This window comes from Meleagris gallopavo, chromosome 8 (assembly GCF_000146605.3).
Source record: "Meleagris gallopavo isolate NT-WF06-2002-E0010 breed Aviagen turkey brand Nicholas breeding stock chromosome 8, Turkey_5.1, whole genome shotgun sequence".
Lineage (NCBI taxonomy): Eukaryota > Metazoa > Chordata > Aves > Galliformes > Phasianidae > Meleagris > Meleagris gallopavo.
The window spans coordinates 14,825,981-14,836,267 of record NC_015018.2 but is presented as its reverse complement, the minus strand read 5'-3'; the positions used below and the strand labels follow the sequence as shown (position 1 = coordinate 14,836,267).

Below are 10,287 nucleotides of genomic sequence, written 5' to 3'. Positions count from 1 at the left end.
AAAGACAACGCTAGTCAAACTTTCATATGTAATGGAATGGAATACTAAATTCTGAGCCAATGTGTATTATTTCACAGCAGAAAGGAGCTTGTTCTGGCTTCCAGCTGCAAGACAACTGGAGAAATTCACCGTCGTATTACAAGTTCTAGAAAAAAAACGTTATGCCTGTGACTGTTAGATGAAAATTCCTAAGTAGGGTTTTTAAAACCTTCCTCAGAAGGTGTTAGTGTGGCTACAGTCTGATTAGGCTTAGCAGATCAGTGATCTGACCTGCATACAAATACTACATTATTTAACATGTCTGTATTTTTTTTTTTTTTAATCCCATGATAACATAAATAGCAAGTATCTTTGTCTGGTTCCGGAATAACAAAGTCTGGATGCAGTGTGGCTGTAGGGTTCTAGTTGGGAATAAAGTAAGAGAAATAGATTGGAAATTTTCAGGAAGCCCTGGAGTATTCCATGCATACAGAAATGTTTGAAGCAGCAGTAACGGTGGTGCCACATGACCTCTTCCCAATGTAAAGGCAATATTCTGACTGTTGCAACTGTAAGAAAATACATCTCTAAGGTGCCAGCTGCCATCTCTTTAATTTTAAAGGCTACTCCAGAGTGTAGAAGAGGAAACAGTGCAGTAGAAAGAGGTGGGCTCCTTGGATTCTGAGCAGAGTGGGAGAGCTTCACGAAAATCTGGAAGGAAGATGCACAGCTTTCCAGTCTGCATTGCTTTCAACTGCATGTCTAATTCCCTGGAGTCCTTCTGCAGTGTCCATACATTTAAATGTACTGAAAGCAAGTTGTAACTTAAGAGCACATAACAAATTTTATTGCAGGCCCAAATATAATGTAATCCATAATAATCACTTTAAGTGTAAATTAGTTTGTTTGGATGTATTTTTCAGTTGTTTTGTTCTCAGTAAAACAAACAAGAAAACCCATTCTTTTTATCCTAATGACTAGTTCTTTCCTTAGTATGCATGCTTTCCTTTGTTTGAACTTATCACAGAGCAAAATCTTTCCGTAACTATTCTTGCCAAATAAATGTTGTCATCTTCTCATTTCTTTCTCCTCATCTTCACTTGTTCTCTGGTGTTGAATGGCACATACATTCTATTAAGTGAAACCTATCCACAAATCCAAAGAGTATACTGTCTGCTGTGTTCAAGGGTTGATCAGCTTGTTGGGTGTAATCATGTCTCTTACATTTCGTGTAAGAAAAGTCCACCATCTGTTCTTGTACTGACAGGTTTACCTCTTACTATAACATGTAGCAACTAACATTTGTATCTCATTTGATGTGCAACTAAAAGGGCTGGAAAGTGGTTGGACTGAGGTGATGCACTTTGTAGCCACCAAGTACCACAATTAGCTCTTGGAAGAACACAGCCTGCACAGAGCTTCACTAGCATCAGCAAGTGTAGCATAGGGCCTTTGCTGCTGATAATGACATGTGGAAATACACTTAGTGGTATTATTCTTAACTCTTCCTGAAAGCTACGGGACTCTGGGTTTCCTTATGGGAGCTGCAGGAAGCTAAACTCCCAACAGTTTTGTGCTGTGGATGCAAAAACTGTATCAACACTGGCTTGGAAGACCTTAACATGTTTTGGTGCTATTTAAACCCACATTCTTCCTCTCTTCTGTTACTTACCTCAAACTTAATATACAGAAAGCAAGTTTCTTTTGTTCATGGTTATTTCGTGGATAAAATATTATCTTGCACTCAGGCTCTAAACAGCACAGTTAGTAGAATGCTCCTATGACTTCCCCCAAATAAATATTCTCCCCATCTCAATCATTTGTTCAGTGTCTGTTTCCTTTACCTCATCTCCAGATCTAATTTTCTTGGCTTTCTATTGCATTATTTTCTCTCTGCCCTCCCTCCCAGTCTCCAAGAGAAAGGGAAACTTAATTAAATACACATGGAATTTTTAAGCTATATTAGAGATGGTTAGAAACTGGAAATAAAGCAGGTTTGCATGAAACCATGGAAGGTTGTTTCCAGGCTTCTTTTTGGAAGAGTAATGCCACAAGATTGCTCCCAGCTTACACAAAGGAAAACATGTGAGCTTGTATCTCACAGAGTATCATAAGCATGTAAATAAGGTGCACAGGAGTACACAAAGGAGCACCTATAATATGCACGTGGTATACTAAAAGTCGTTATGGGATGCAGTTTCTTTTACAAACTGGGATGCTGTGTGGCAGTTAGAGGTTTGCTCAGCAGGCAGCCTCTGCCCTGCAGCCAGCTGCAACCCCACCACGTGACCTGACCCACAGCTGTGCCTCTGGGATCACTGTGTCTGGGGTTGTTCATAGGGTCAGGACATGATGATGCAGAATGTTTTATGTTTTCCCTCATCTTATTGCTAATTTTGAAATAGAAACAGTGCTCTATTTATAGAATATGCATCCTTGCTGAGACAAGTCAGTTCTAGCAAAAGAAAATTCCAGTCACACAGAAAAGAGCCAACAGCAATAGCAGATAAGTTATTTTCATATCTTCATGTAAGGTTTTCTGTAATCCTGATATTGTTTTTGATTCTTCTTTCTTGATTTGAGGTGTCAGAGAAGAATCATTTTATGAGAACAGCATAAAGACAGAGTCAGACCATGGGTGTCGCCTAGCATGTTATCACAGCTCCGAGGGTAGCCAACAGTGGATGACTGAAAAAGAACGGAAAGAATAAGACAACAATTCCCAAAGTACATTGTGTCCAGCTGTCTAAAGCTGAGGATCTTCTTTAGACAGAAATAGTGCCTCTGTGTTTACTAGACCCCCACGGCATTTTCTGTTGCAAATTTTTTCAACTAGATTTTGGACTTTTGAACTTTGTTGTATATAAACTTTTGGAATTAGAAAAGTGTTTGTGGGAAACTGTAAAAAAAAGTATCTTCAGTGAAGTTATAAGTACTTAACTTTCAGAAACCCTTATTTTGTTACTGAAAGCTATGAATGCGTATATCCATTTTATAACTGTCAAGGAAGGACTGACCAATTCAGGAACGTACCGCAAGAGACAGCCATTTACAACCTTGCAAACTGATTTTTAGACTCTGTGATCACATGAAGGGTGGAAGGTGAAAAGAAGAACCAAATCAGGCAATAGTATTTAAAATTTTTAGAAGTAAAATACAACTTCCAAACAGTAGTCAAAGAGATGCTGTGTTACAGAACGAAGTGTAAAATTTCTGCAGTTACACAGAAATGAGTTTATCAAAGTGGCAGAGTTTCCTATTTAGGACAGCTCTGAAAGCTAATGGTGTAATTTAGTACCACTTCTACCAACTCTTTCACTGACAGCATGTTAGCTGAATCACTATGACTCAACTTTAACAACACAATCCTAATTTGAGAGTTATGACTTAAAATTAGGAGTCCTTCCCATTACCACTTTCACACAGTATCATTTTGGTGACAGTGGTAGAAGAGGAGCAAGAATGCACTCAGGATATTTATAATCTGCAGAGAGAAATGTTGAAGCTTTTGCCTAATGATATGTAATAATTCACTCATATACCACCCTAAAGAGTGAGAAATTCATACTCAATTGTTTCAGACAGCACAGTCAATTTCATAAGAAACACAGTGCCATTAAATCTCCTTTGCTAAAAGAACACAGGATGCTCCCTTTAGGCAGTTAGAAAAGAAAAATCCTTTACTCCACTTTCATCTCAGTGCAGTCTCCCAGGAAAATAGGCATCCATATCTCATCCACAGCAGTTCTCGCCTGAGCTCTTCTTCTAGAAAATTGATAGTTCTTTCATGACAAAAGGAAAAGTGGCCTATAATTTGTTTTTCTTCATAAAAGCCCACCCCCATAACAGGTCTCTTCTAATGGCATTTTAATTTATAAAACATTAGTTTCATTTTCTCTGATTGTTTCTAAATGTTGGATTTATCCTCATTCTATCAAAAGGTCATAGACCTTGTCTATAATGCAGCAATAAGGGTACCACTTAAGATGTCTTCTTTCTACAGTAGCTCACTAAAAATGAAAATCACTTTGCTGGCCTCTTCTCTGTCGGACTTGCCCTTTCTGGTTTGGTTCTGTATTCCCTTGGTCTGTAGGCTGCTATTTCTCTATGTGCATGGCTGACATGTACTGCTACATACAGAAGCCTGCAAAACCTCAACAGCCAAATACAAGTGAAACTATCACCTAGTAGATAGAGTCTGCACATAGGGTACTTCCTTTTTTTTTTGTCTTCCCAGGTTCATCCTTCTGTTGACTGTATATTAGGGGCTCTTGTTAAGCCTCTGAATAGAGTTTTGTAGAATGTGGTGCCTAAATATTGGTGTTTCTAGTTCTGTTCAGAGAGTCTGCTCATCTAGACCTGGTAGTAAGTTCCACTGATCTCTCAGACATTCTTCATGCAAGTTTTCATGATAAATCTTCAAGCCAACAGATTGCTATGGGTTTGAATTTGGGTAAGTGCACTACTACATACTGAAAAGAGGAATAAAAAATAATAGCTGCATTTCTGTTAATCAGGCCCCAGACAGTTAACATTCCTCCTGCTATTGCACTATTTCAATTTCATTTCCTTATTCTGCTTAAAGCACTGCAGCAGTTACCTTCCTGAACAAACTCCAAAGTGGCTCTTGTATTCTCAGTTACTTTCCCCTTGCTGTACTGCGGGTGGTTTCTCTTATCCCGTATTTGGAAGTTGGCCTGCTGTATGGACATCCCTTGTGGGTTTCTGTTTAAATTCCAGAGTCACTATTGCGCATTACTGTTTCCTTCGACTGATGTAAATCAAATACAGTACGGGTGAAAAATGTGAGTCTACCCATGGCTATCTGCTTTGCAAGAGACACTGTAATTAATGCAGAAAACTTGTGTCAGTGGAGAAAATATTTCACAAGCACAGCATGCTTTTCACAGCATGACATTGCTGTCTACTGACACTCATTTGGCAGCAGTTTGCACATACTTTACCACTGAATACCATACTTAATTGGCAATTGTAACACAGTACCTGACAGTGAAGAGTTACACATACAAATGGGAAATGTTTTTGTTTGGCATCAGGGGCATTTTTCTATACGCAGAAAGGAATCTGCAGGAAGACTTAGTAGCCCTTAACTTTTACTTCTCATCTTCTAGCAGACTGCAGAATTCAAATATCCACTAGTTTCAAAAGGTGTTAAAATTTTTATTAATCAAGTTTTCTCCGTTGTCACTGGAGAAATACATGATATTGAACACAATATCTTAAATAGGAACGCTTAAGTATTTTATCAGTACTTATGTTTCATACCAAGCTCCTTTAAGAGAAGATTAAACAACTTCTCATTTCTGTCTCTAAATACTCATGTGGGTAATATCGTCTGTGTAAGGGGCATGCTGGGTCACGGCCTGAACCACTGACTGAGCACCTGTGGAAAGGACCCGGTCAGCCCTGGGAGCACAGGTGAAGGCAATTCAGCTGTGCGACTGAAAGGGGTGGAGCCTGGCTGCACCTCTCTTAGACCTCATTTAAGGGCTGACTGGCCCTGGGGAAGGGTCTCTTTCTGGAGATTCCTCTTTAGTGAAGCTTTCTCCTTCAAACCTAGACTCCTCTGATATGGGTGAGCAATCTTCTTCCCTTCCTTTATACCATCTTTCTACTGTGCTGGTCCTTCCATCATTACACCTCTGTTGTAGTGCCTTTCCCATTGTATTGATTGTCCAATTGCTGTAGGGCAAAAATTTACTCCACTAATACTTTACTTCAAGAGGAAAGTAAGGTAAAGTACAGGGATCTTCTGCATGTGTATGGCTTGCACAACTTAATTTATAATAGCCATGAATCTAACTAACAGGGAGACTAAGGAGGACAAGCATGTTTTTAGTACATTTCCACAGAATTTTGGATAAGTTCTTATAAACATAAAAAGTCAGGAAGACTATTTCTTTTTTTTCAGTCCGGAAATATTGTATGGACTAATATAATTCTGAGTTCTCCCTTCTGCAGCAGTATAAAACTCTCACTACAGCCCTGATGCTCTCTAAGCCCAGGAGTGGCATGGCAGTGTTGAATATACACTGGTCTTCCTATCACACTGCTTTTTTATGTGACATGAAGAACAAAATGCATATATTCACAGAGCAATCTTACAGTGAGTCCTACTTAACTTCAGGAGAATATAAAGTCCAATTACATTAAGATAACTGTAGGTGCAGCATCTTAGGACAGGAGAAAGCATTTTTTCATATTATTGGTTAATTTTCTTGTTTCATTGTAATTATTTGAAGGTCCTCTGTCTGGGACGAGAATTTTAGCTGAGATGAATTAATGGACACAGCACATATAAGATCCTCAAATGTGCATCAATGTGATGTATTATTTGGATTTATGTCTTTCCTGTATATGGATGGAGTTGATGCATATACACAGAAATTAAGTGCTCTCTAGCAAGATCTGCTCTTTAAGTGTTGTGTAACTTGGCCATTTAGTATTTGTTGATGGCTTTGAGCTCCTATTTCCAGTACCACAAAGTCACATTTATAATGTATTGCAAGCACAAACAATTATTTAAGACATGAGAAGTTTAAAAGAGTTAAATTACTTCAGGATTATTTGCACACACAAAAGTGATTATATACATGCATACTCAAAGAGTTTATTACCACTAACTATAGCATTATTTCACTTTTGTTGGTGGCTTTTCCAGAAGTCTTGGTCAGCCCAAAGACTTTGGCTTTGTGGTGAATTGGAATGTACACAAAATTGAACCTGATCATTCTGCAATAGGCACATAAATAACTCATGAGATTCCAAACCAGCAGAACACTTCAAAGTTTAGACTAATCTTACACTAAACAACAAGCATATGATTTAACACCTTAGTGAGTCACACTCAACATGACGAACTCCTGGAAAAGGAGTTGGTACATAAAAACACATAATATTACAGAGGCAAAGAAAAGCTGGTTAAGCTTAACCAGACAGAGGCACATGCAGCCCTAACGTCCACGCATTTAGTAGGTCAGCTGTGTAGGCTGGTGTGGATAAAGAGGTCCTTGAAATTGATGTAAATAGAATCAAATGCAAAAACATGAGCATTCAGGTATCTTCTTGCAAGGAAGATAAAATTTCAGAACTTATTGTATGCATTTCAGCTGAGGTATCTGTTAATTCCAATGCAATGTAAAGTAAAACAGGGAAGCTTACACTGGTTGGTGAGAGCTATTTAAGCCAACCTCTAAACATATTAAGGAAATACACAAAGAGCATGTGAGAAGTCAGTCACCACACATCAGTTAGAAGATGCAATGTCTCTGTAAACTGATTGATCATGAGAGTCTGACTGCTCCCAAAAAGCATGCTCTTAGAAAAGATTCATGGTGCAGCAAGTGACATTTGAAGTTGAATGACAGCACCCACACAAGATGGAATATTCCTAACTTAAACAGGCTCAAGATCTTTGGCTGATTTCCATGACCATTTACATGACCATAAATATTTGCTAAAATTACTAGTGGTTAAATAACTTAAGGTGGCCACTTACTGTGAATGAAGCACTAAGATTATTTATAAGCAAGACTGTCAAACTCAGAACAAAAATACACATCTTCATTGCCTAAAAATTGTATTTAAAAGAGCACCACTGAAGTGCAATATTTGGTGGAAGACATAGGGATAAGTTTTTTGCTTCAACTCATTTTTCTTTTAACAGTACTCATCTGCCGCGTAGATGATCAGAGAGTCAAACTTCTGAAAATTATCAATTGCCTTCTGAAAATGGAAGTAAAAAATTAGTAGTAATGTTGCCAGAAGAGTAGAAAGATATTTTGCTTCCATTTACTGTGATTAGATTGTGTAAATTTAAGTACATGTAAGCTGTCATACAAGTTTACATACATAGAAATGCATTTCTAATCTTGTCTGGAATTTTTGAGAAGTAGGAAAATCTGTTCTTTGAGCATCATCCCTTGTTAGCAATTTCTAGAATAAGCATTAATATATACATAAATAGACAAAAATAGATTAAATATGCTCATCTTTCTTTTTCTCTCTCTTCTGTCTTTAAAAACATTCCTTGAATTGTATTGTTACAATTGTGCTACTCCAAGATAAACCACTTAAGAATGCAGTGTAGTTAGTGCAGTCTTCTGGGCTCAAAGTAGTAGGTACTTGAGCTCAAAGCTAAAAAGATAAATTACATTTGCATTCTTTGCTTCCTAGTAGATGTTGCACAGCTGTGTAGAAAGAAAATCCTTGAAGGAGGTGGTGAATTGGTAATAGCATTCTCTGCAGATCTAAGCCTCACTACGTTTAACAACACACCCATACAAAGACACTAGAAACTGAGGAGTCCAATGAATACAGTCTTCAGGAGATGGCTGGCAATTTTGATTTAAATTTTGCAGCTGTGGAGAGGCTGCTCCCATCTATCTCATTCAGTGACTGGTGATATGAATGTTTGGGGAAAAAAAAAATTGTATAACATTGGTCTTGTTGCAGTTCCTACCACACAGCCAGCCAAGACCCAGGACAAAACAGAACCTAACCTAGTCTCATGGTAGAAGTCATCCTCATGAAGGCAAGGAATATTAACAGTATCATGTTGAAGTTACACTGCTGTATTTCCTACCTGCTCTTTCTTCCCTTTCACATTTCTTAAGTGTGAGATGTACTCATTGTGCCAACCAGCAATAGACAAGTGACATCAATATAGTAATTCTATGACAAACCTATATCAACCTTAAAATGTCTTTAAGGCAGGCTTTACCACAAGGAATCGTAGAATCACAAGGTTGGAAAGGATGTACAAGATCATCTAGTAAACTGTCCTCCCATTATCATTGCTATCGGAAGATACTAAGCCATAAAAGATAAAATCCTGTTTTCTTTTTCAGAAAAAGAATATTTTTATATACTCCTTAGATTACCCAAAAATAATGGCTTGATAAGAGAACTGTAGAATGCATTCTATGTCCACTGATCAATAATAGCTTCAGATTCCCCAGAAGTTGACAAAAAGATTATAATCCTTTCAACATATGCTTAAACCTTCATGGGATCAAGACAGCACTGTTCGATGCAATACATGAATACAGCACTTCTTTAAACTTAACGAGGCAGCTAATCAGGTGTTACTTAGGAAAACTAGAAGCCAGAGCAGTCAAAGAACAAGATCAGGCCATTCCAGAGGTAGGCAATTCAGCACAGCCAAATTAAATGCTTAGAAAACCTCATCATCTCTGCTTGGTATCTAAAACTGAAATCAACTACTGCAAAATATGGCTAGCGCTTGCAGTTAAACCAGGCATATTGATTTCAATTAAGTATTTGTATTAACAAAACACCTTATGATTTCAGACAACTGCAAGGTCATAAAGCTGTGAAAATGGCTCTGCTCCACTGCTCCTGCCATTTGTAGTGCCGTGTATACCTACCACAGGATGCAGAACTGTGACAAAGACTGCAATGCAGCTACACTGTTTGTCAGCATGCAGTCTTCTCCCTTTTTCTACCTAAGTCTACTATTCTGTGTTCATACATATCTCTTACTTCGGTGGAAGCAAGGAGAGTATTTCTTCACTGAGAGATACACTTATGTGTGGGAAAAGAACCTGAGATTATGTGGAAAGCAAAATAAACAGATTATCAGAGCAAAAAGCTAAGCCAAAGTAATGGAAATAAAAACGTATACCAGATGAAGATAGAATTGATTATTATCATGGACATTTAGTGAACTTCATATTCAGTCGATGAGCACAAATTCATATTTTCTTACTTTACTACGACTCAACTTTAATGAAAATCAGAGTGAAGATAGTCAATGCTTCCATTTCATTTTGAATCAAAAACATAAAAGTCTTTCATCTTCTTGCACAGTCTTACCATAATTTAGTAAAAAAAACAACAACAACAACAACAAAAACTGCAGGTAAGACCATGCCCGTGATGCTTCTGTGTTCAGTAAATTCTGTTTTGTCAGTATTTATTCATCTGTCATCTAAGATGGAAACGTTATGGCCTTAAATTCAATGAAAATTTTTGTTAGCGAAAAGTTTGCTGACAGAATTTTTTGCAGGAATGGGTTTAACTGGACTCACCCGAGTTCTTATGAAATTAAAATGGATATGGAGAGTGTCTTCAAACCTAATCCTTTCAGTCTAACTATTTTATCACATTTTGGATGCTAGTCACTCCTGGACTGCTAATGATGGACACAGCTTCTTAACAATACTAAAATAGTGAGTATGTGGAAAGGAGGTTTAGCATGCTTTTTCCCCCATGTGTTTCATGTGTAACATGTGTAACATATTGGAAATAGGGAAATAAAAGAAT

The 10,287-nt window shown here is 37.7% G+C and overlaps 1 long non-coding RNA gene across 1 annotated transcript in view; it reads right to left on the bottom strand.

The window, feature by feature from the left end:
* Positions 1 to 306: 306 nt before the first annotated feature.
* The window catches only part of LOC109368792, an 11,509-nt gene continuing 1,528 nt past the window's right edge, over positions 307 to 10,287 (bottom strand). The window contains exon 3 of the long non-coding RNA XR_002117135.1: positions 307 to 2,667. This is a non-coding gene — a long non-coding RNA (uncharacterized LOC109368792). The remainder of the gene's footprint in view (positions 2,668 to 10,287) is intronic.